This window comes from Cherax quadricarinatus, chromosome 74, assembly GCF_038502225.1.
Source record: "Cherax quadricarinatus isolate ZL_2023a chromosome 74, ASM3850222v1, whole genome shotgun sequence".
Taxonomy (NCBI): Eukaryota; Metazoa; Arthropoda; class Malacostraca; order Decapoda; family Parastacidae; genus Cherax; species Cherax quadricarinatus.
In genome coordinates, this window is record NC_091365.1 from 10826141 (window position 1) to 10849350 (window position 23210).

The following is a 23210-nucleotide window of genomic DNA, read 5'->3' on the forward strand; positions in this document are numbered from 1 at the left end:
CGCCGACAACAGGGCTGCAGCTTCAGTAATAGACTCGACTGTCAGGTAGGCAGGAACAAGAAGTATACAGCTCACCATGCACGGCAGACGGTCAGGGCAGAGTTTATTGTAGTATCTGCAGGATGGATTGTGGAAGCGGAAGCGGTGGTCCACCCCCGGCACTGCTGCAGCAGCAACAGCAACAGCAGGAGCACCAACAGCAGCAGTAGCAGCAACAGCAACAATAGCAGCAACAATATTAGTAGCGGTAATAATAACAGTAATAGCAGTATTTGTAGTAGTAGTAGGATGAGGAGCAGCAGCAGTAGTACACCTGGAAAAGTAGAAATGTCTGTCCCCATCACCAAGGAACTTTACAGGCGATTACTGCAGTAATCGCCTGTATAATTCTCACCATCACACTCAAACATTTCTATACGAGAATAATTCTCATTTACTTCAGTAACCGAAACTAATTGCTTAAATGTGAAACATTCTGCAGCTCCTTCCAGGGTTGAATATTGTATAAAAACATTCAGGGGAAGACACTAAACCTGTAAGAGTCGTACAGCAGCTGTTGAACTCAAAATAGTCAAGTCTCAGGCAAGGAAATGAACAGGAACTATAGTTCCTTCAACCACAGGGCTTCTAAGGACCTTTAGTCCAAGCAACCCCCGCCACCCACAGACCCCAGCCACCCACAGACCCGGAATCTTGTTAATTCCGAAACTGTAACCAGGTAACAAAATGATCTTTAACTTCATAATTCCCTCATAAAACTAGGGACGCAGGAGGGTGATGCCGGCAAGGTCAATATTAAGGCTGCACGTCACTTGTGTACCAGCAGTAAAAAACTCAATCCTTCATATAACCACACTAATTGTTCAAATACACTGAAAAGTATACTGTTGCTCACAGTATACACACACCAAAAGAGATGTATACTCCTTAGCAAGTACAGTTAGTTAATAGGGTTTAAAGAATGTCAAGTCCACGAGGGTCATTAAAGGTTGTAAGAAGGAGGCGGCTGGAGGCAGGAGTGTCGTGTTTTAGAGCAATTTGTGACGTAAATATTATGCAAATAATTTTTAGTGTAGAAATTAGCAGTGTGAGGTTTGCAAAATGTATTATTCAGAGGGTTGAGGAGAGTTGGTGGTTTGGGCATTTAGAGAGAATAGAGCAAAGTAGGTTTGACGAAGAGGGTTTATAAATCCATGATGGAAAGGAGTGTTAAGGGTCGTACCAGGAAGACTTAAAGGGAGAGGGTAAGAAAAGTTTTTAATCATTAAAGGCTTGAACGTCCAGCACGTTCGTGTGTGTGTATGTGTTACAGCGGGGTGAGTGGAGTGACTGGTTTTAGGCAGTTGGCGTACTGTTGGAGCATGAATAAGGTAACATTTATGAAAGAATTAACGAAAAACCAGTTAGCTGGACTGAGTCCTGGATGCGGAAAGTACAGTGCCTGCACACTGAAAAAAAAATGGATAGAGATGTTACAGTTCGGAGCGTCATCTGAAATGTAATGTCTGTGCACCTCTGACAAGACAGCTGTTGAATGAATGATGGTGAATGTTTCCCTCTGAGTCACTAGTTTTTGGGAGATGGCAACCAGAGTCCTGTAGTCATCTTTGCCACGGTTACTAGAGCCATTTAATGGTGTTTTGCAACACTAGATCAGTCTAGTGATCGATCGGTGCGCTGTGGGATTCCGCCTTGTCAGGGGAGAGTTAGTGAGACGAGTCAGCTGCTTCAAGTAATTGTTCCTGCCAGTCACTAACCTTCAACTGGTGAACATCCCATTGTCACCTCTCGCTCTTTCTAACTGAGGTATGATGTTACCACTTGTGATTGTGGAATGATGATGCCATAGTTTTACCATGATCTTACTACGTTAATATGATGATGATATTTTACTGTGTTTCTGTCATGGTTCCATATATTTTGCCTGCAGTGATGTGCTTCCTTCACTAGTGTTTTACATCTAACAGCTACTTTCTCTGGCATTATTCACTCGCCACATTCACCAGCTGTCTTCACTCGCTTCCTTCAGAAATTCGCAATGCTCGACCTCGCAACAAGGAAACTAAATTTCGTCCAATTTACCTTGTAAATCCTTCATAATATGTTGGAACATTTCCAACTCTCCTTTTTTTTCTTTTCGTTTTCTTTCTCTTCCTCCTCCCGTTCCTCCTCTTCCTTCTCCTTTTCCTAAAGTATTCGCCTTTTTCAATTCCACTTACACGTGTCTCTTCTCACCCATCTCTTGTACATCTTCCAAATCCAGTACACTGTGTGAGGCTGATATATGTTTTAGTGTGTATAAGCCAGCAGAGGTAACTGAAAGAGGGTGATCCCAGCCGCCCACGACACAGAGGATGATCTCAGCCGCCCACGACACAGAGGATGATCTCAGCCGCCCACGACGCAGAGGGTGATCTCAGCCGCCCACGGCGCAGAGGGTGATCTCAGCCGCCCACGACGCAGAGGGTGACCTCAGCCGCCCACGACGCAGAGGGTGACAGCCGCCCACGACGCAGAGGGTGATCTCAGCCACCCACGACGCAGAGGATGATCTCAGCCGCCCACGACGCAGAGGGTGATCTCAGCCGCCCACGACGCAGAGGGTGATCTCAGCCGCCCACGACACAGAGGATGATCTCAGCCGCCACGACACAGAGGGTGATCTCAGCCGCCCACGACGCAGAGGGTGATCTCAGCCGCCCACGACGCAGAGGGTGATCTCAGCCGCCCACGACGCAGAGGGTGATCTCAGCCGCCTACGACACAGAGGATGATCTCAGCCGCCCACGACACAGAGGATGATCTCAGTCGCCACGACACAGAAGGTGACTCCAGCATCCCACAACAGTAACCTCAGTATCCCACAGCAGTGACCCCCAGCATCCCACAGCAGTGACCCCCAGCATCCCACAGCAGTAACCCCCAGCATCCCACAACAGTGACTCCCAGCATCCCACAACAGTGACTCCCAGCATCCCACAACAGTGACCCGAGCATCCCACAACGGTAACCCTAGCATCCCACAATAACCCCAGCATCCCACAATAATAGCCCCAGCATCCCACAATAATAACCCCAGCATCCCACAACAGTAACCTCAGCATCCCACATCAGATTAATAGTTCATCTCTTGTCTCGTCTCTCGCGCATAATACCAGAGCATCAAGTCCTAATTCCTTTACCATATATCTATATCACGAATATAGATATCGCGGATAAGGTACGAAGTGGGAGGAGATGAGAGGGGAGAGAGAAGGGAAAGAGAAATATATCAGGATTAACCCTCTGCCATTCAATTTATTTTCCTTTCGAGTACATATGCGCCTTTTATCTGTGTTGTGTCTTGGTATTTCCTTCTTTCTCCCTCATACAAGTTCCTTCCCTCCCTACACCCATCTGTCTCTTCTGCAGCATACCAGAGGTATATCTGTGAAATACCAGAGTTATGTATGCAGCATACTAGAGGTATATCTATCAGACTTTACTGTGACGTCAGACTTTTTGCTGTGACGTCGGACAGGTCAGCTGTTAGGCGAGATTAAGCTCAGGTTGATCTCTGGTCATTAGTACCCACGCAGTTCTGACGTTATGATCCTTGCCTGAAGGTTAATTGACCAGTGGCCACCTGGCCTCCAGGTTCCAGGAAACCAGTCTGTTGCTGCTACCGGTCCGCTGACCTACATAGCATCATAGTTGATCTGTTGCTCGGTAGAAGTACCTTTGTACCTTTGATGAGTTTTGAGTTACTGCTCCAGGAGGTAGTGATCCAGTTTGCTCGTGAAGACTTCTGCTCTTGTTCCTGCAGTGGTTCTTTTGTCTCCTGGTAGCTGGTTGATATCCGCTGGTAGCTGGTCGGTATCTGCTGGTAGATGGTTGATATCTGCTGATAGCTGGTTGATAACCGCTGATAGCTGGTTGATATTTGCTGGTAGCTGGTTGATATTTGCTGGTAGCTGGTTGATATCGGCTGGTAGCTGGTTGATATCTGCTGGTAGCAGGTTGATATCTGCTGGTAGCTGGTTGATATCTGCTGGTAGCTGGTTGACATCTGCTGGTAGTAGGTTGATATCTGCTGGTAGTAGATTGATATCTGCTGGTAGCTGGTTGATATCTGCTGGTAGTAGGTTGATATCTGCTGGTAGTAGGTTGATATCTGCTGGTAGCAGGTTGATATCTGCTGGTCGTAGGTTATCTGCTGGTTGTAGGTTGATATCCGCTGGTAGTAGGTTGATATCCGCTGGTAGTAGGTTGATATCCGTTGGTAGTAGGTTGATATCCGTTGGTAGTAGGTTGATATCCGTTGGTAGTAGGTTGATATCCGCTGGTAGTAGGTTTATATCCTCTGGTAGTAGGTTGATATCAGCTGGTAGCTGGTTGATATCTGCTGGTAGCAGGTTGATATCTGCTGGTAGCAGGTTGATATCTGCTGGTAGCTGGTTGACATCTAGTAGCAGGTTAAAAAGTCTTTGACCACGGATGTTGATACAGTGTTCTTCTACTGTGTCCATGGTGCCTCTGCTTTTCACTGAGTCAATTTTATACTTCCATATCTCTCACTCCAGTAAGTTATGTTAGTGTGGCAGTTTGGGAACATACCCTCAATAGTCTCTCTTCCTCAGTCCAGAGAGAACATTCCAAATGCCTTGAAGCATTCCCAATAATTTAGTAGTTCATTGGATCTATGCAGAGAGTAAACGACCTCTGTACCTTACCAGCTCTGATGTCTCATACCTTGAACGAGCCGTCAACACAGAATAGTATTCTAAACGCAAGAACACAAGCGAACTTAACAGTGTTTCTATAAACATTATTTCTCACCTTGGGGTACTATACTTTTTTTTATACTTTGCTAAAGCTCGATTTTACTTTTAATACTACCGTGTTCTATTTTTGTTATACATATTGACCCTTTTTGATGTGTTATCACCCCATGGCCGCATTTGGCAATACGTCAGCGACGTCAGTGTAGACCCCGTCAATGTAGACCCCGTCAATGTAGACCCCGTCAGTGTAGACCCCGTCAGTGTAGACCCCGTCAGTGTAGACCCCGTCAGTGTTTTCGACTTCTCCATAACTGTCATAGCGATCTGGAAGTTGTGACAAGCATAATCTCGCTCTAAATTCATGTTGATTTGTGTAGGTCACATTTTTCAGGAAATTTATAAGGTGAAGTCTCAACCCCCCTTTCATAGATGCAATGTACAGGAGCTATGTCTGCAGTGTTTAAGGTCTTTTGTGACTTCACTCAGTTCTAAGTTAAGTGAAATCTTGAAAGAACATTGAGCACAGTTAGTGGTATTTTGCAGCGATTTTCAAGTAGTGTCGTGGTGCTTCATGTGTAACTCTGCTCCTGTAACTACGAATAGATCATCATCATCATCATCATCATCATCATCATCATCATCATCATCATCATCATCATCATCATCATCATCATCATCATCATCATCATCATCATCATCATCATCATCATCATCATCATCATCATCATCATCATCATCATCATCCACACTTTTGCTCTCATACTCTGGTTCTTTCAATCTAGTTCTCTCTTTTTATTTCACTTGCGCTCTCTCTCTCTCTCTCTCTCTCTCTCTCTCTCTCTCTCTCTCTCTCTCACACACACACACACACACATACCTGGGTCATGTGGAGCATCACCTGTGCTGGGAGGTGGGATTACTATGCCGTAGTAAGATAAATGGTATGGATCACCAGTGATGGGAATCTTTTGAGCAGTGTCCACCCAGCCTCTGGTGTTGTGTACTCGCCTATTTGTGATTGCAGGGGTCGAGTCTTAGCTCCTGGCCCCGTGTGTGTTTGTGTGTGTGTGTGTACTCACCTAGTTGAGGTTGCAGGGGTCGAGTCCAAGCTCCTGGCCCTGCTGCTCAATTTTGCTGGATTTATTTCCTCCTTGTTCCATAGGCCTTGGCATGTAGTACTTGAATGGTATACAATAACGACAAAATGAAAATTAGACACATATGCAACATCTGGGTATCTTTAATGATACCCACATGTTGCATGTGTGTCTAATTGTCATCAGGCCTTGTCATACCTATACTTAGTTATGCATGGATCCTGCTTCCATTACTCCAAGATCATTTCACTTCCTGACCTCATCTGTAAGATAACTGTAGGGACTCCCAGACTCTCGAGCAGTCTATCCCTATGTATCCTATCATGGCTATATGTTCGACAGTATGCTTCCCTTTTACTAGACATCGTACTAAGCTTCATATCACTTCTTGTGGAACCTTACTTGTTACGTTTATCATCTTGTCAACACTGATAACCATTTTTCGTCTCCTTCCCATCATTGTAGTGTGTTTATTATTTCTCCTTGGTATCTAATACCTTCTTGCAGTCCAAGAATATGCAATCCACCCGTCCCTCTCTCTCCTGCCTCACTTCTGTTGTTGGAACGTAGGACTGCAGCAGGTTTATGAGACAAGATATGCTATCTCTAAACCCGTGGTGGTTACTGTTTATGACGTCGCTTTTCTCCGAATACCCCACCACATCCCGATGATCCTGTTCATGACCTGTGTGTCTGTCTGAAACTGGTTTGTAGTGCAGTAGTTTTTGCCTGTCTTAAGTACTGGGACCACCTTCGCTGTCTACCAGATCTCTGGCCACTGTCCCGTATTCACTAACTTGCAGATTTTAGCTTAGTCTTCTACTCTCTCTCAGAAACGTGATGATTTGGTCAGTCATAGTACCTATGATGCATCAACCTACCTCAAGTTGTTTAACCTCCTTCCCTGCTATGTGTAATAATGTTAATAAAAATTGTTTTATTGCTTGTATTAACATTTCTCGATGGGAAGTGGAAAAGAATTCTTCCTCCGTAAGCCATGTGTGTCATAAGAGGCGACTAAAATGCCGGGAGCAAGGGGTTAGTAACCCCTTACTCTTTAAATTACTAAATGTAAAAAAATTAAAAACTTTCGTTTTTCTTTTCAGGTCACCCTGCTTTAGTGGGATACGGCCGGTGCGTTCAAATTAACATGTCAGTATTATTATTATTATTATTATTATTATTATTATTATTATTATTATATAAAAGGCAGAAAGCGGTATCACGTCACATTAAGAATATAAACTGACAAAATAGTGAAAATATCAGAGATACCTAAGTGTTAAAAAATTAACGTAAGATCGTGTGTCTGAGAAAGTCGTCTGCCAGACTGGCAAAATATGAAATATATTTCAAATATGTGGATTGAGAAATGTTTAAGAAAAGTTATTTCCAACATATTTTAGGCCTTAAAATATACAGCTGTTGCGTGATGCCCTCATCAAACATAAACATCTGATGGTGTTAGAAAAGGTCCAAAGAAGAGGTATAAAAGTTAGAATGAAAGACTTTTAAGACTAGAAGTGCCCAAGCTGGTTGATAGAATAATGACAGATAGACTGACTAGTGTCAGTCTCCCTCGTTCCTGTGTCAATAAGGTTCAGATGAAGTTCTTTTCGTATTATTGTTCTTAAATTGTTAACTGACAGCCCGAAATTGTAAATAACTGGTTGATAGCACGAAGACAGGAGACTTGATAACCATACGACTCGTGAAATCGTAATAATATGATTATAAACAAGCTACGACCTTGAGTTTTACGACTCACTCGCCATGAGTTCTAACCCCATCCGTACCGTGGATTGAGCACCATGTGTAAGTTTATAAAAGGACAAGAAGAGCTAAAGATTTAGTACCTGTAAAGGGGACAAAAAGAAGCAACAGATAAAAATTAAGCAGCAGAGCCGAAGTCATACAAGAATTTCTTCTATTCGCTTCAGGTAGGTTTTGAAAACCGAGAAGTTGAAGAATGAGTCGCTTGTGCAACATCTGGGAATCTTAACTGACGCTCAGCCAGGGGCTTCATCAGTCCATCAAGACTGATGGACTAAATACATTAACTCCAGGATGACGGACTGGTTATTTCACACTCCTCATTTTCCTCTGTTATTCTCTGTATTAAACTGGAGAAGCCACTGACTGGCGAAACGTTTCCTCAGTGAAACAGTGAGTGGAGTAACCTGAACTAAGAAAGCAGACTTCCTACATATTAATGACCCTCGGGACGGTGACAGTATCCACAGGTAATAAACAAACTCTAAGAATTTCAATATAATAATTGCGCTAGGAGAGTGAAGCTTATTCTCCGCCGCTACCTATTGAAATTTCTAAATAAGCGGTGTAATTATGTCGCCTAGTGTATATATATATTCATGAGCTGGTATATATTAGAATCACATATTCATGAGCCAATCTGCAAGACGCCTTCTCCCAAACACCACTTTTAGTTTGTCAACAAGGCAGGTAGACGGTCCACCAGGCCTGTGTGTGTGTGTGTGTGTGTGTGTGTGTATACTCACCTAGTTGAGGTTGCAGGGGTCGAGTCCTAGCTCCTGGCCCCCCCTCTTCACTGTAGTGTAGTTGTGATTTCTGTGTACGTTTTGTGATTGTGTGTAGGTCCTGTCATTGTGTGTGTAAGTCTTGTGATTGTGTGTGTGTACTCATCTAATTGTAGTTGCAGGGGTCGATTCACAGCTCCTGGCCCCGCTTCTTCACTGGTCGCTACTAGGTTCACTCTCCTTTCTCCCTGAGCCTTGTCTTACATCTTGTTTAAGCTATGTATTGATCCTACCTCCACTACATCACTTTCCAGACTATTGCACTTCCTGACAACTACCACTGAAGAAATACTCCCTAACATCCCTGTGACTCATCTGAGCCTTCAATTTCCAGTTGTGACCCCTTGTTGCTGTGTGTCATCTCTGGAACATCCTGTCTCTGTCCACCTTGTGCGTTATTGTGTTTACGTGCGCGTTGGTCCTGTGATTTGTGTGTGTGTGTGTGTGTCTTGTGATGTGTGTGTGTGTGTGTGTCTTGTGATGTGTGTGTGTATGTGTGTAATCATTTGTACGCGTGTAGTTATGCAGCCTTTGACCCACGAATCTACAGACAGTTTCCGGTCTTCTTGCCCTTTACTCAATTTTTGTAACCTTGTATTTGTTTGGGGTTGAATTCCAGTAGCCATTTCTCCGCCCAATCCTACAGTTTGTACAGGTCCTTTCTAACTTGTCCTTGCCATCATCGGTGTTTCTTTTTATATCTTTTTTATATCTATCTGCACACTGCGTAATAGTAACCATGCAGGTGTCACGTGGCCTGGTGGCAAAAGCTCTCGCTTCACACAGTGAGGGGTCCACCTGGAGTTTACCTGGAGAGAGTTCCGGGGGTCAACGCCCCCGCGGCCCGGTCTGTGACCAGGCCTCCTGGTGGATCAGAGCCTGATCAACCAGGCTGTTGCTGCTGGCTGCACGCAAACCAACGTACGAGCCACAGCCCGGCTGATCAGGAACTGACTTTAGGTGCTTGTCCAGTGCCAGCTTGAAGACTGCCAGGGGTCTGTTGGTAATCCCCCTTATGTGTGCTGGGAGGCAGTTGAACAGTCTCGGGTCCCTGACACTTATTGTCCAGGTTCAATTCCTGGCGAAGGGGTGGAAACATTGAACGTGTTTCATTACACTGGTTGCCTATGTTCATCCATCATTAAAATGGGTACCTGAGTGTTAATTGACTGGTGTGGGTCGCATCCTGGGACAAAACTGAATGCTCTGCGTAACAAGCGGCTTTCTGTATAGTAGTATGTCATAGATGTCAGCTAGGACCGTATACTTTGTACATGTACTTGTAGTAACTAAAGATATTATTATAAAGGCCACATGCGGCCCGTAGGTTAGGAACCCCTGACTTACATGGTACGCATGTCAGTAATACTTGTAGTTAAACACTTCTTGGCTGCCGCCTTAAACTTTCACACTACAGTCGGTGTCTTCCAGCTCTCTAGAGAGTGTTCCATGTTGAATGACTTGTCGAGTTCATTTAATGATTCAGTGATTCTGCTCTCTCTCTCTCTCTCTCTCTGAATTCATGTTGACACTATCAGGTTCCATTATTTATGAAGTCTCCGGCTCACCATATCGCCACTCTTTTGAGGATATGGTGTCCAGTACTCGTTAGTCTGGCCTCTTTTTGACACTCTGGTCTTACCTTTTTCTACTGAAAAAAAAAATTAAATCTTTTGCTCAGCTCCTCACAGACTTCCTGGCCATTTTCCGCGAGGCCTCATCGTTCAGTGGTATTACCTGGTCCCCAGTGCCTAGAGTGCCACTGAAACATGCTCAGTGCTTAACATGAAACGCCACGCTCAAAAAGGAATAAAATTAACCCATATCATTACTGTCGAACCTGGAGAAAAAGAGAAGCATAGACACAGTCCAGTAACCAGAAGAACGTAGCAATACCTTGGCTGGAACAATGCGCGCACAACCCATACGTTGGTGACGAAAATTTTACACGACGTTTCGGTCCGTTCTGGACAGATCGAAACGTCGATCTGTCCAGAACAAGCTTTATACAAACTTCGATGTTGGCAGAAACTATCCTGGCAGTTATTGTACAAAGTACTGATATTAGTAACATCAGCTCTGACACATAGCAACTGTACATATCTGCTCTTTTAACTACAAATAATAATAAATTTATAACCATGCAGGTAATCTGACAGAGACAGACCCGTCACTATCACCCTGATGTTCTCCCCACACACAAACAATTCTTAGTAATATCTTAATTACCTTGTACTGCCATATAACCTCAAGTATAACTACCAGTGCAATATTGAATGAAATAAACATTACTTTTTCACTTTTTTGTAATCATTATTACTTACAAAAATTTTATTAAACACCATATTTACTACCAGTCAATTTTACTTTTGTACATTAAACTTTATTTTATACTTCCCATAACATTTTGTTGCCAAATTTTCAAGTTTTTATATTCAACCCCAACCTTTGTATTATCCTTTGTACCTGTGTACCTGTCTACCATCTTACTATCATATTATAACCAAGACATTACCATTGTGATTTTTTACTATTATTCTTTTGGTACTTTAATTGTGAATTTTATTTTGTCAATTTAAATCTATAGTTATAATCTTGATCTTGTCAACAACCTATATAAGACTCTAGTGCAATTGCAAGTACCATTTCAAATTGTATTTTTATATTATAAGTTTATATTATAATTCCTACCATCTGTCCATTTAACTTTGCTTACCATTACTTAATTTTAGTCCCTTATATATTTTCTCCTTTATTTTAGCTTTATATAACTATCCTAGTTTATATATCCACAATTGTTAAAATAATCAAGGTGCTATTCTCAGGTGCTAAAGTAGAATAAGTTCACAATTTTGCCATTATATTCCAAAGCTCATTTATTTGATTACCACTTTATTGTTCACCACAACCTATATTAGTCCCTTTTTATTATAATTTTAAACTATAATTCTAACTTTAAAAAAATTACCTTTATAGTACTACCTACTATCATATTCCCAAGCTCTATTATATGATCATCACTTTATTTGAATTAGTCCCTTAGCTCATTATTTTACATTTGTTAAATAATTCAGGTGCTCTTTTTTAGCTTAAGACTATTTACTTTGTTTTATACTTAATTCTAACTATAGATTCACTACAAATCTTATGATTACAAGCATTGATCCTGATACCAACCTCTTATTTAATGACTTAAATGAATCAAACAGTTACTGTAATTACTACACTGCAGAACAATCAAAGGCACTTCTCAGTGCCAACAACAACATAACTATCTTTAACTACAATATCAGATCTTTAAGCAAGCATTACGATGACCTCATAGCATTACTAAATTCCTTACATGCCAATATGTCCATCATTACACTAACTGAAACCTGGCTAAAGCCTGATAGTACAGATGTCTATGCCATTCCTGGTTACACAGCCATACACAACTGTAGGCCAGACCAACAAGGGGGTGGCACAGCCATATACTACTCAGACCAACTAGAATGTATCACTAATACTTGCACAAGGGATGAACATGGGGAATATATAATAGCTAAATTCAAATCCAAATACCTACAAAAACCTCTCACATTGATAAACATCTACAGAGTTCCACAGTCAAACATTAGCCAATTTAGTCAAAATCTAGGAAGTATGATAACTGATGCACGCATGAACAAAGATCACTTACTACTCTCAGGTGACTTCAATATAAATCTCCTGCAAGCCCAGGACCCACACGTTACTGAATTCACAAACACAATGAGTAACTGTATGTTACTACCAACAGTAACAAAACCTACAAGAGTTACAGAGACTAGTGTTTCCCTACTTGACCACATCTGGACCAACACCATATCCCCTTTAAAATCAGGCATAATTACAGATAATACCACAGACCACTACCCTACTTTCCTCATAACAACTCTTGGTAAACTACCCCAAGACACTACTAAAGTCACCTTCAGACTTCACAATGAGGCAGCCATTAATAACTTCACAACAGCATTAGCAAACATTGATTGGCACACTGAGCTAGAAATCTATACAGATATTGACGAATGTATTAATAATTTTCTAAAAAAGACCCAATACCTCTATAACAAGCACTGCCCTAAAAAAACTAAACAGATGACAGCAAAGAGACTGAACAGTCCCTGGCTAACACCCAGCATTCTCAAATCCATAAATACAAAACACCAATATGAAAAACAGTACAGAATGGGTCACATAACCAGAGACCAAACAAAACGTTACTCGTCAATCCTAACCAGCCTGATAAGAAGGGCAAAAAAATTGTATTATGAGAACAGATTATCCAACTTACGAGGTGATATAAAAAAGACCTGGAAAACCCTATCAGAAATTCTGGGAACAAAAAAGATATCACGAAATAGCGAAATAAAATTAGCAAAATCAGATGAACCCCAACTCCCACCAACAGAAACAGCAAACAGACTCAATGATTTCTTCTCCACTATAGGACAAAACCTTGCCAATAAAATCCCAAGCTCAGATACCCCACCAAATGACTACCTCACCGGCAACTACCCGAACACACTGTTCCTAGCTCCGACTAACCCATACGAAGTCTCCCTTATTATCAATGCACTAAAAAACAAGGCAGGAGATTTAAGTACCTTACCACCCTTTATATACAAAAAAGTGTCACAAGTGCTATCTCCAATCATTGCAACACTCTTTAACAAATCCATCGAATCCTCCACCTTCCCTACAGTACTCAAAATAGCAAGGGTCACCCCGATCCACAAAGGAGGAGACCAAACAGAGTTGAATAACTATAGGCCAATATCCAACTTACACCCTCTCTCAAAAATCTTTGAAAAATTAATTCATAAACGAATCTACTCCTACCTTATCTCCCAAAACATACTCAACCCCTGCCAATTTGGATTCAGGCCTAATAAAAATACTAATGATGCTATTATACACATGCTAGAACATATATACACTGCAATAGAGAAAAAAGAAGTCCCACTGGGGATCTTCATTGACTTACGTAAAGCTTTTGATACAGTTGACCATGACTTGCTCCACGTAAAATTGTCACACTATGGTATAAGAGGGCACTCCCTCAACTACCTCAAGTCATACCTCAGCAACAGAAGCCAATATGTGTACGCAAATGGGGCAAACTCTTCTGCACAACCAATTACAGTTGGTGTCCCACAGGGAAGTGTCCTTGGCCCTCTTCTCTTTCTCCTATACATAAATGACCTTCCAAATGCTTCGCAATTACTCAAACCCACACTATTTGCAGATGACACTACATACGTCTTCTCTCACCCGAGCCCAGTCACACTAGCCAATACTGTAAATACCGAATTACAGAAAATATCTACCTGGATGAGGACTAACAAACTTACACTAAACATTGACAAAACCTACTTCATTCAGTTTGGTAACAGAGCTACAGATGTCCTTCTTAACATAATGATAAACGGATCACCTATCACAAAGCTAACAGAGGGAAAATTCTTAGGAATCCACCTTGATAATAGACTCAAATTTCATACACATATACAACAAATTTCTAAGAAAATTTCCAAGACCGTAGGCATACTATCGAAGATACGGTACTATGTTCCACAGTCAGCCCTCCTGGCCTTATATCACTCTCTTATTTACCCCTATCTCACCTACGGAATTTGTGCATGGGGCTCAACAACAATTAACCATCTCAGACCACTAATTACCCAACAAAAGGCTGCAGTTAGAATGATAACAAATTCTCACTACAGGCAGCACACTCCACCAATATTCAATACACTAAACCTACTCACCATACAAAACATCCATACTTATTACTGCACCTATTACATACATAGAACACTTAACTCTGATAATAACCCTACCCTCAAACATCTCCTTGCCAACCTCAACAGAACACATGACCATAACACAAGGCACAGATCACTCTTTGATGTTCCTCGTGTTCATCTCACACTATGCAAAAACTCAATGCACATAAAAGGCCCTAAAATCTGGAATTCATTACCTGTAAATATAAAAGAAACACTACCTGTTTATAAATTCAAGTCTCTACTCAAAGATCACTTACTCACCCAAAACCAAATAAATACTGAATAACTGAACCTTATAAATTGTATATCATAAATGTTTCTCACAATTATATCACATAAATGTTAAACCTAAAACCGAATCTAACTTTATTATTTTTTAAATACACTACCTAACAGAATCCTTCATATGACTGAATGCAACCATATGACCTGTCTTTGTAATACTCACTTGTGCTTTATAGTAATCTGTTTACATTAATGTTTTATCACTGACTTCATCATTGCTTAGTTAATCTTAAGTTAATTCTAAGCCAGCCCGTAATGCTATGCATAGTATAAGTGGCTTTGGCATGCTGCTCTTATCTGTATTTTTTTGTACCTCTGTATGTGTGCTCAAATTTATAATAAATAAATAAATAAATAAATAAACTCGCTGATTTGGTAGATAAGGCCAACATACTGCTCGTTCTCTCTCTCTCTCTCTCTCTCTCTCTCTCTCTCTCTCTCTCTCTCTCTCTCTCTCTCTCTCTCTCTCTGTGCTTCTTGTCTGATAGCCACTTGTTTATGCGGATGTGTGTCACTTATCCGGATGATGCGTTGTCTCTCTCGGTGCAGGTTAGTCGAGATGTATAGGCTAGTCTCTCAGTCCGTGGATAGGAGAGGGCGAAATGTCGACAGGATGATGATGATGCTGAGACTTACTTGCACAGCAAGCTTTCATAGTGACAACGTTTCACTTTGTGCAGGAAAGGCAAACAGTGTGACTTGTTTCCATTAAAGTTTTTTGTTCGTCTCTAGTATACGACTCTAAATAGTTAATACTCGGGCATCTACCATCTAGTATTTCACTGCTAATTCAACAGGGGCAACAGGGATAAAGTTCAACAGGGGCAACAGGGATAAAGTTCAACAGGGGCAACAGGGATAAAGTTCAACAGGGGCAACAGGGATAAAGTTCAACAGGGGCAACAGGGATAAAGTTCAACAGGGGCGGGTGGAAAAATTTGACACGTTTCCTTACACCTGTTGTCCTGTTCACCTAGCAGCAAATAGGTACCTGGGTGTTAGTCGACTGGTGTGGGTCGCATCCTGGGGGACAAGATTAAGGACCACAATGGAAATAAGTTAGACAGTCCTCGATGACGCACTGACTTTCTTGGGTTATCCTGGGTGGCTAACCCTCCGGGGTTAAAAATCCGAACGAAATCTTATCTCTCTCTTATCTTAACAGGGATAAAGTTCAACATGGGCAGAAGGAATAAAACTCGTACACAGAATAAGTTTTCATTAAAAAAAAGGGGGGGGGGGTTTAAGTTTTCCTTTGAGTAAAACCTTTTTCAAGTCGTGAGCCTAGTATTAGCCCTTCCAGGGAAGCCATCTTAACCCACGTTCATACATTACTGGCTTTACTTCCCCACTCTCTCCTCTTGGAAGTTGCTACTACCACAGTGGTGCTGACAAGATGACGATGCTGTGTTCATGCTGGGGAGCACCAACTTTGTTAGTTCATTATCTTAACAAAATCCTGGACTAATCATGTGTTTCTGGTTTTCTAGCTACTGCTCTCAGGGTGGGTACGGGGTAACTATCAGCCACAGGGTGGGTACGGGGTGACTATCGGCCACCGGGTGGGTACGGGGTGACTATCGGCCACAGGGTGGGTACGGGGTGACTATCGGCCACCGGGTGGGTACGGGGTGACTATCGGCCACCGGGTGGGTACGGGGTGACTATCGGCCACAGGGTGGGTACGGGGTGACTGTCGGCCACAGGGTGGGTACGGGGTGACTATCGGCCACAGGGTGGGTACGGGGTGACTATCGGCCACAGGGTGGGTACGGGGTGACTGTCGGCCACAGGGTGGGTACGGGGTGACTGTCGGCCACAGGGTGGGTACGGGGTGACTATCAGCCACAGGGTGGGTACGGGGTGACTACCCTCACAGAATAATTAGATAGCCAGGATAACTGAGATAACTAGGTCAACGGGTGGTGGCAGTATTCTGGCCCCCTCTATAGCTCTCGATCCAAGGAACAGGATGAGCTCTTCCACTTCAGTCCTTATTACCCCTCCTTTCCCAGGCACAGTTTGACCCCAATGGGTTTAGCGCTTCACCGTCACAGAATGGAGGGTGGATGGTTTTGGCAGAGTACAAATTGATGGGACGCTTGGAGCCTCTGATACGAGGAAGGGGAGGAAAGTGGGAGCACTTGTTCTGAACTGCTGAAGTTTGTCGGAAAGGATAGTAGTAGTAACTACAATAGTAGTAGTAGTAGTAGCTACAGTAGTATTAGTAGCCGTGGTAGTAGATGCTGTAATAGTAACAGTAGCAATAGTAGTAATAATAGTAACAGCAACAAAAGTAGTAGTACTAGTAGTAACAATAGTAGATGTAGCAATAGCAGTAACTGCAACAAGAGGTAGTAGCAGTAATAGTAACAGTAGTAGTAGCAGTGGTAGTAGTACTGCTGCTGTTCTTGTTGCTGTCAAAACAGAGAAAGTTCATTTCCTAATAGCTAATTGCACTATAGGGTATCTATATCCCTGTGTGTGGTGGTGGTGACGTCACGAGAGTAATCACTGGAGCAATCCTATAATCTGCGCATTTGTGCACGCTCAGGATGGCCCAGTTGTTTACCAGTGTTCCCCAGTAGTTACGCTTGGCTAGGCCTGCAATACTGGGACATTCCATTTGTCACGATCAAACGATTCGCACTTGGGTAATGAATTTGCTGGCGTTTGTAGCCTACGTATTTCCTGTTGGATCTGGAGTATGTGTGTGTGCAAATGTGGACTAATTGCTCACCTGAATTTGTACTGGAGAGTGTGTTAGTTACCATTTTGTCCTAGGCACATGTCGATTAGACACTAGGCCTGTTGTATATGAGTACGAGTGTGTGTGTGTGTGTGTGTGTGTGTGTGTGTGTGTGTGTGTACTCACCTATTTGCACTCGCCTATTTGTGGTTGCAGGGGTCGATTCATAGCTCCTGGCTATGTGTGTGTGTGTGTGTGTGTGTGTGTGTACTCACCTATTTGTGGTTGCAGGGGTCAAGTCTTAGCTCCTGTGTGTGTGGGTGGGTGTGTGTTTGTGGGTGGGTGTGTGTTTGTGGGTGTGTGTGGGTGTGTATGTGTGTGTGTGTGGGTGTGTGTGTGTGGGTGTGTGTGTATGTGGCCCTCTCTCTCCCCGGAGCTGTGTGTATGTGCCTCCACTACGTGGCTATTCCACTGCCTGACTGAAGAAATACTTCCTACTATCTCTCTGACTCACTTGTGTCTTCAACTTCCAATTGTGGCCTCTTGTTTCTGTGTCCCCTCCCTGGAACATCCTGTCTTTGTCCACCTTGTCTATTCCACGCAGTATTTTATATGTCGTTATCATGTCTCCCCTGACCCTCCTGTCCTCCAGTGTGGTCAGGCCGATTTCCCTTAATCTATCCTCATAGGACATTCCCCTTAGCTCTGGAACTAACCTTGTCGCAAACCTTTGTACTTTCTCTAGTTTCTTGACGTGCTTTATCAAGTGCGGGTTCCAAACAGGTGCTGCATACTCCAGTATGGGCCTGACATACACGGTGTACAGTGTCTTGAATGATTCCTTACTAAGGTATCGGAATGCTGTTCTCAGGTTTGCCAGGCGCCCATATGCTGCAGCAGTTATCTGATTGATGTGTGCTTCCGGAGACATGCTCGGTGTTATACTCACCCCAAGATCTTTCTCCTTGAGTGAGGTTTGCAGTCTTTGGCCACCTAGCCTATACTCTGTCTGTGGTCTTCTGTGCCCCTCCCCCATCTTCATGACTTTGCATTTGGCAGGATTAAATTCGAGAAGCCATTTGCTGGACCAGGTGTCCAGTCTGTCCAGGTCTCTTTGAAGTCCTGCCTGGTCCTCATCAGATTTAATTCTCCTCATTAACTTCACATCATCTGCAAACAGGGACACTTCTGAGTCTAACCCTTCCGTCATGTCGTTCACATATACCAAAAATAGCACTGGTCCTAGGACCGACCCCTGTGGGACCCCGCTCGTCACAGGTGCCCACTGTGATACATCATTACGTACCATGACTCGTTGTTGCCTCCCTGTCAGGTATTCTCTGATCCATTGCAGTGCCCTTCCTGTTATATGCGCCTGGTGCTCTAGCTTCTGCACTAATCTCTTGTGAGGAACTGTGTCAAAGGCCTTCTTGCAGTCCAAGAAGATGCAATCAACCCACCCCTCTCTCTCTTGTCTTACTTCTGTTATTTTATCATAAAACTCCAGAAGGTTTGTGACACAGGATTTGCCTTCCGTGAATCCGTGCTGGTTGGCATTTATACTCCTGTTCCGTTCCAGGTGCTCCACCACTCTCCTCCTGATAATCTTCTCCATAATTTTGCATACTATACACGTCAATGACACAGGTCTATAGTTTAGTGCCTCTTTTCTGTCTCCTTTTTTAAAAATGGGAACTACATTTGCCGTCTTCCATACCTCAGGTAGTTGCCCAGTTTCCAGGGATGTGTTGAAGATTGTGGTAAGTGGCACGCACAATATATCTGCTCCCTCTCTAAGGACCCACGGGGAGATGTTGTCTGGTCCCATTGCCTTTGAGGTATCGATGTCCCTTAGCAGTTTCTTCACCTCCTCCTCATCTGTGTGTGTGTGGGTGTGTGTGTGTGTGTGGGTGTGTGTGTTAGTACGTCACAAACTTGTGTGGTGGGCACCTCTAAAAATTACTTACTATGTGTTTTTTCATCACTGAAATTCATACCTTCGGCCTTCACACTACACCAGCAGCTGAGGGAGGGTCTAGAGCGGCAGCTTAATTAAGGGACAACAAAATCGAATATTTTTGGGGCAAAAACTAATTTTTTTAGGGAAGATTCTTTGATAATCCATTGATTATTTATCTTTGAGAATGGTTAATTACCTACCGCATTACTTCTAATTTTATCTAGATTAATGCATGGGTAGATCCACTTCCATGGATTAATACGTGACAGTCATACTAATAGTTATAAATATGTGGTTGTTGAGATAAAAGCACTTTCAGAAAATACTGAAGTCGTTTTTTTCTTTCCTGATAAAATATCACACCATAGGCCCATAAGAGAGGCGTTAATTTAATTAGAATTTACTATCATTCGAGTTTTCAACACATTGTAGTATTAAGGCACGTATACACCATTAAGACAATGAAAGAGACTCATTACTGGCGTTTTTTTATTTTTTTCAAAGTATGTTTTGATTGTATCTGAATGTTTTATTCTCACTCTCGGTACTAAGTTCATGAAACTTGCATATGTTTATTAACATACTCATAACCCCCAACTCGACTGTGTGGCTGGGGAGGTGATGAAATATTGCTACAACTCCCCCTGTTTAAGTACCTCCTCCGGGGAGGGAGCAGCACGAGACCATGGGAATAGTTGAACAGGTAACTACTTGTCATGTATGTATAATATTCGCCAGGACAAGTGTCCTGACACGGTTTTAATCTTTCGATGACCTGTGTGCTTCAACTCCTTGTCACCTGCTCTCTTGACTGTATAAACCATGCACTCTATAAACTTGATAAAAGATTCCACTTGAAAGTTATAATGGTGAAGCAGCCGACACCTCCAGCACCTGACTTAACAACCCTGATGAAGTGGGCTCAATTATGGTTCATTAGTTTCCTATCCTCCAGAATTTTACTTCAAATCTAGCGTGTTGAAGATATCATTGTTGATATCTTCAACACGCTATCTATCTCCACTCCTCCATCTTTCTCCATTATTCCACTCGCCAGTATTCCCTCTCCTTCCTACCCATAACCAAGTCGTTTATAATGGGAAGGTCTGAGCCAGCTCATCCTCTTAAGAGGCCACAGACAGTGTGGTGACCAAGCAGTATCGATCACGTATCTTGGAAGCCTCGCATAACTGTCCCCACCATGGGCAAGCGCTGACCCTGTAAGGTTTATACAGCGCCTAAGGAACGGAAGATCATTCTAATCCTACTGGTCCATGCTAGGCAGACACTTTTCATACCCAATCCTCCTCTGTCCAATAAAATTTTTTGAAGCTACCCAAAGTTTCACTGGCTCTATTTGATGGATAAATTTTGATTTAGAAAGAATAATCTAACTTTAGTCTTTTATTTTTATTTATTTCATGGTTAGATATCCTCCCTACTCTATTTAAATCTTCCTAATTTACCATATACCTGTCTTCCACTTATATATCTCAGTAGTGTCTCCTCGTTGCCCCACTTGTTTCACCAGAGTGCAAGTCCTTACTCACTGGACTAACTTTGTCATTCTTTGTATGTTCTCCACTACATTTATGTCCATTCTGTTAGGTAAAAGGACACAAGTGCAACTAATACGACATTTTACCGTGGCAACGTTTCTCTCTCCAGCCTGACGAAACCACAATAAAATGTCACATTAGTTGCACTTGGGTTCTTTTATCTAACATATTGTCGGTAATTACCATCATTATTACTATATTACTCCTCTCTCCGATGTGCGAGTTATTTGTGTATTGTTCCAGTCACGGTATTGTGCCTTAATTTATTATTTGTCTTTTCTATTCTTTCGGCTACATCCATTCTGTAGAGACCAGAGCTACACTAGAATATTACCTAGAATACTCAAGTCTCCTATTCTGTTTCATTTGTTCGAAAACGTTAAATACCCAGCAGTAACAGCCTTGTTGATCAGACCCTGATCCACCACGAGGCCTGGTCTCAGAGCCACGGGGGGCGTTGACCCCCCGAAATCCTCTCCTGATATAACCATATTTATACGCACTGAAGCTCTTAAATAACGTAATAACAATAGTTCTGCTGACAAAGCTTATTTGTAGTGACCACAAACTCTAGTCCATTTAACTTTATTAACCCCAAAAAAATGGTTGAAAGATTGAGAGATTAGAAAATTGGTCGAGTAGTTCCTGGAGTTGAAAATTTATCAGCTACACGAAGAATCTTCCTGAGAGAGACGCAGCCTCTTGACTACCAGTCAAAAATACATTCAAATCTAAAATGGCGATTACAGTAGCAATAATGGTAGAATTACCGACAAAATGTTAGGTAAATGGACACAGATGCTTCTACTGTGACACTGTGACAACGTTTCGCTCTACGGCTTGACAGAGCTGTAGAGTGAAACGTTGCCACAATAAAATGGCACATTAGTTGCATCTGTGTTCATGTATCTAACAAGGATTACCGAAAATTCTCAGTGTATATACTACGAGGTGTTCAATTTTGTATATAAAGCCTCGTGCAAATGTAGTGATTTCTAATTAATCTATATAACTTTATAGAAAATTATCATACATAATTGCATTCAGTAAAATAATTTAAATGTATGGAATTAAATTATTTGATATAAATGTATTTTTTATTGATTTGCAGGAAAATGCGACCTAAAATTTCACTGATAGGAAAAAATGAATATACACAGTACCGACGAGTTGATAATTAAGACACATGTGTAACATGTATCTTTATTTCGAAACGTTTCGCCTACACAGCAGGCTTCTTCGGTCGAGTACCGAGGTATATGCTGCTGCCTCTGTACTCGACTGAAAAAACCTGCTGTGTAGGCGAAACGTCGAGGAATAACAATACCTAACTGTTGCACATGTACTTATTTGTGGTTGCAGGGGTCGATTCGTAGCTCCTGGCCCCCGCCTCTTCGCTGGTCGTTACTAAGTTCACTCTCCCCGCTCCAAGAGCTTGATCGTACCTCTTCTTATCAGGAAAAATGAAAGGTAATTTGTTTTTCACAGGCAGAGAGCCAACAGGCTGTGGAGGTGACCACTTGCCAGTTGCTGCCAACCATCATCACCCAGACCATCATCATCATGGACCATCATCATCATGGACCATCATCATCATGGACCATCATCACCCTGACCATCATCATGGACTATCATCACCCTGACCATCATCATCATGGACCATCATCATCATGGACCATCATCATCATGGACCATCATCATCATGGACCATCATCATGGACCATCATCATCATGGACCATCATCATCATGGACCATCATCATCATGGACCATCATCGTCATGGACCATCATCATCATGGACCATCATCGTCATGGACCATCATCATCATGGACCATCATCGTCATGGACCATCATCATCATGGACCATCATCGTCATGGACCATCATCATCATGGACCATCATCGTCATGGACCATCATCATCATAGACCATCATCACCCTGACCATCATCATGGACCATCATCATCATGGACCATCATCATCATGGACCATCATCACCCTGACCATCATCATGGACTATCATCACCCTGACCATCATCATCATGGACCATCATCATCATGGACCATCATCATAATGGACCATCATCATCATGGACCATCATCGTCATGGACCATCATCGTCATGGACCATCATCGTCATGGACCATCATCATGGACCATCATCGTCATGGACCATCATCATGGACCATCATTGTCATGGACCATCATCATCATGGACCATCATCGTCATGGACCATCATCATCATAGACCATCATCACCCTGACCATCATCATGGACCATCATCATCATGGACCATCATCATCATGGACCATCATCATGGACCATCATCACCCTGACCATCATCATGGACCATCATCATGGACCATCATCATCATGGACCATCATCATCATGGACCATCACCCTGACCATTATCATCATGGACCATCGTCACCCTGACCATCATCATGGACCATCATCATCATGGACCATCATCATGGACCA

At 42.6% G+C, this 23210-nt stretch overlaps 1 protein-coding gene across 2 annotated transcripts in view; it reads left to right on the plus strand.

Annotated features, from left to right (window-relative positions):
• Positions 1–23210, plus strand: part of LOC128700134 (uncharacterized) — a 94532-nt gene that overhangs the window by 37984 nt on the left and 33338 nt on the right. For both annotated transcript variants that reach the window (XM_053793088.2, XM_053793089.2), the window contains exon 2: positions 22090–22197. The gene's annotated coding sequence lies outside the window, so the exon portion shown is untranslated. The remainder of the gene's footprint in view (positions 1–22089; positions 22198–23210) is intronic.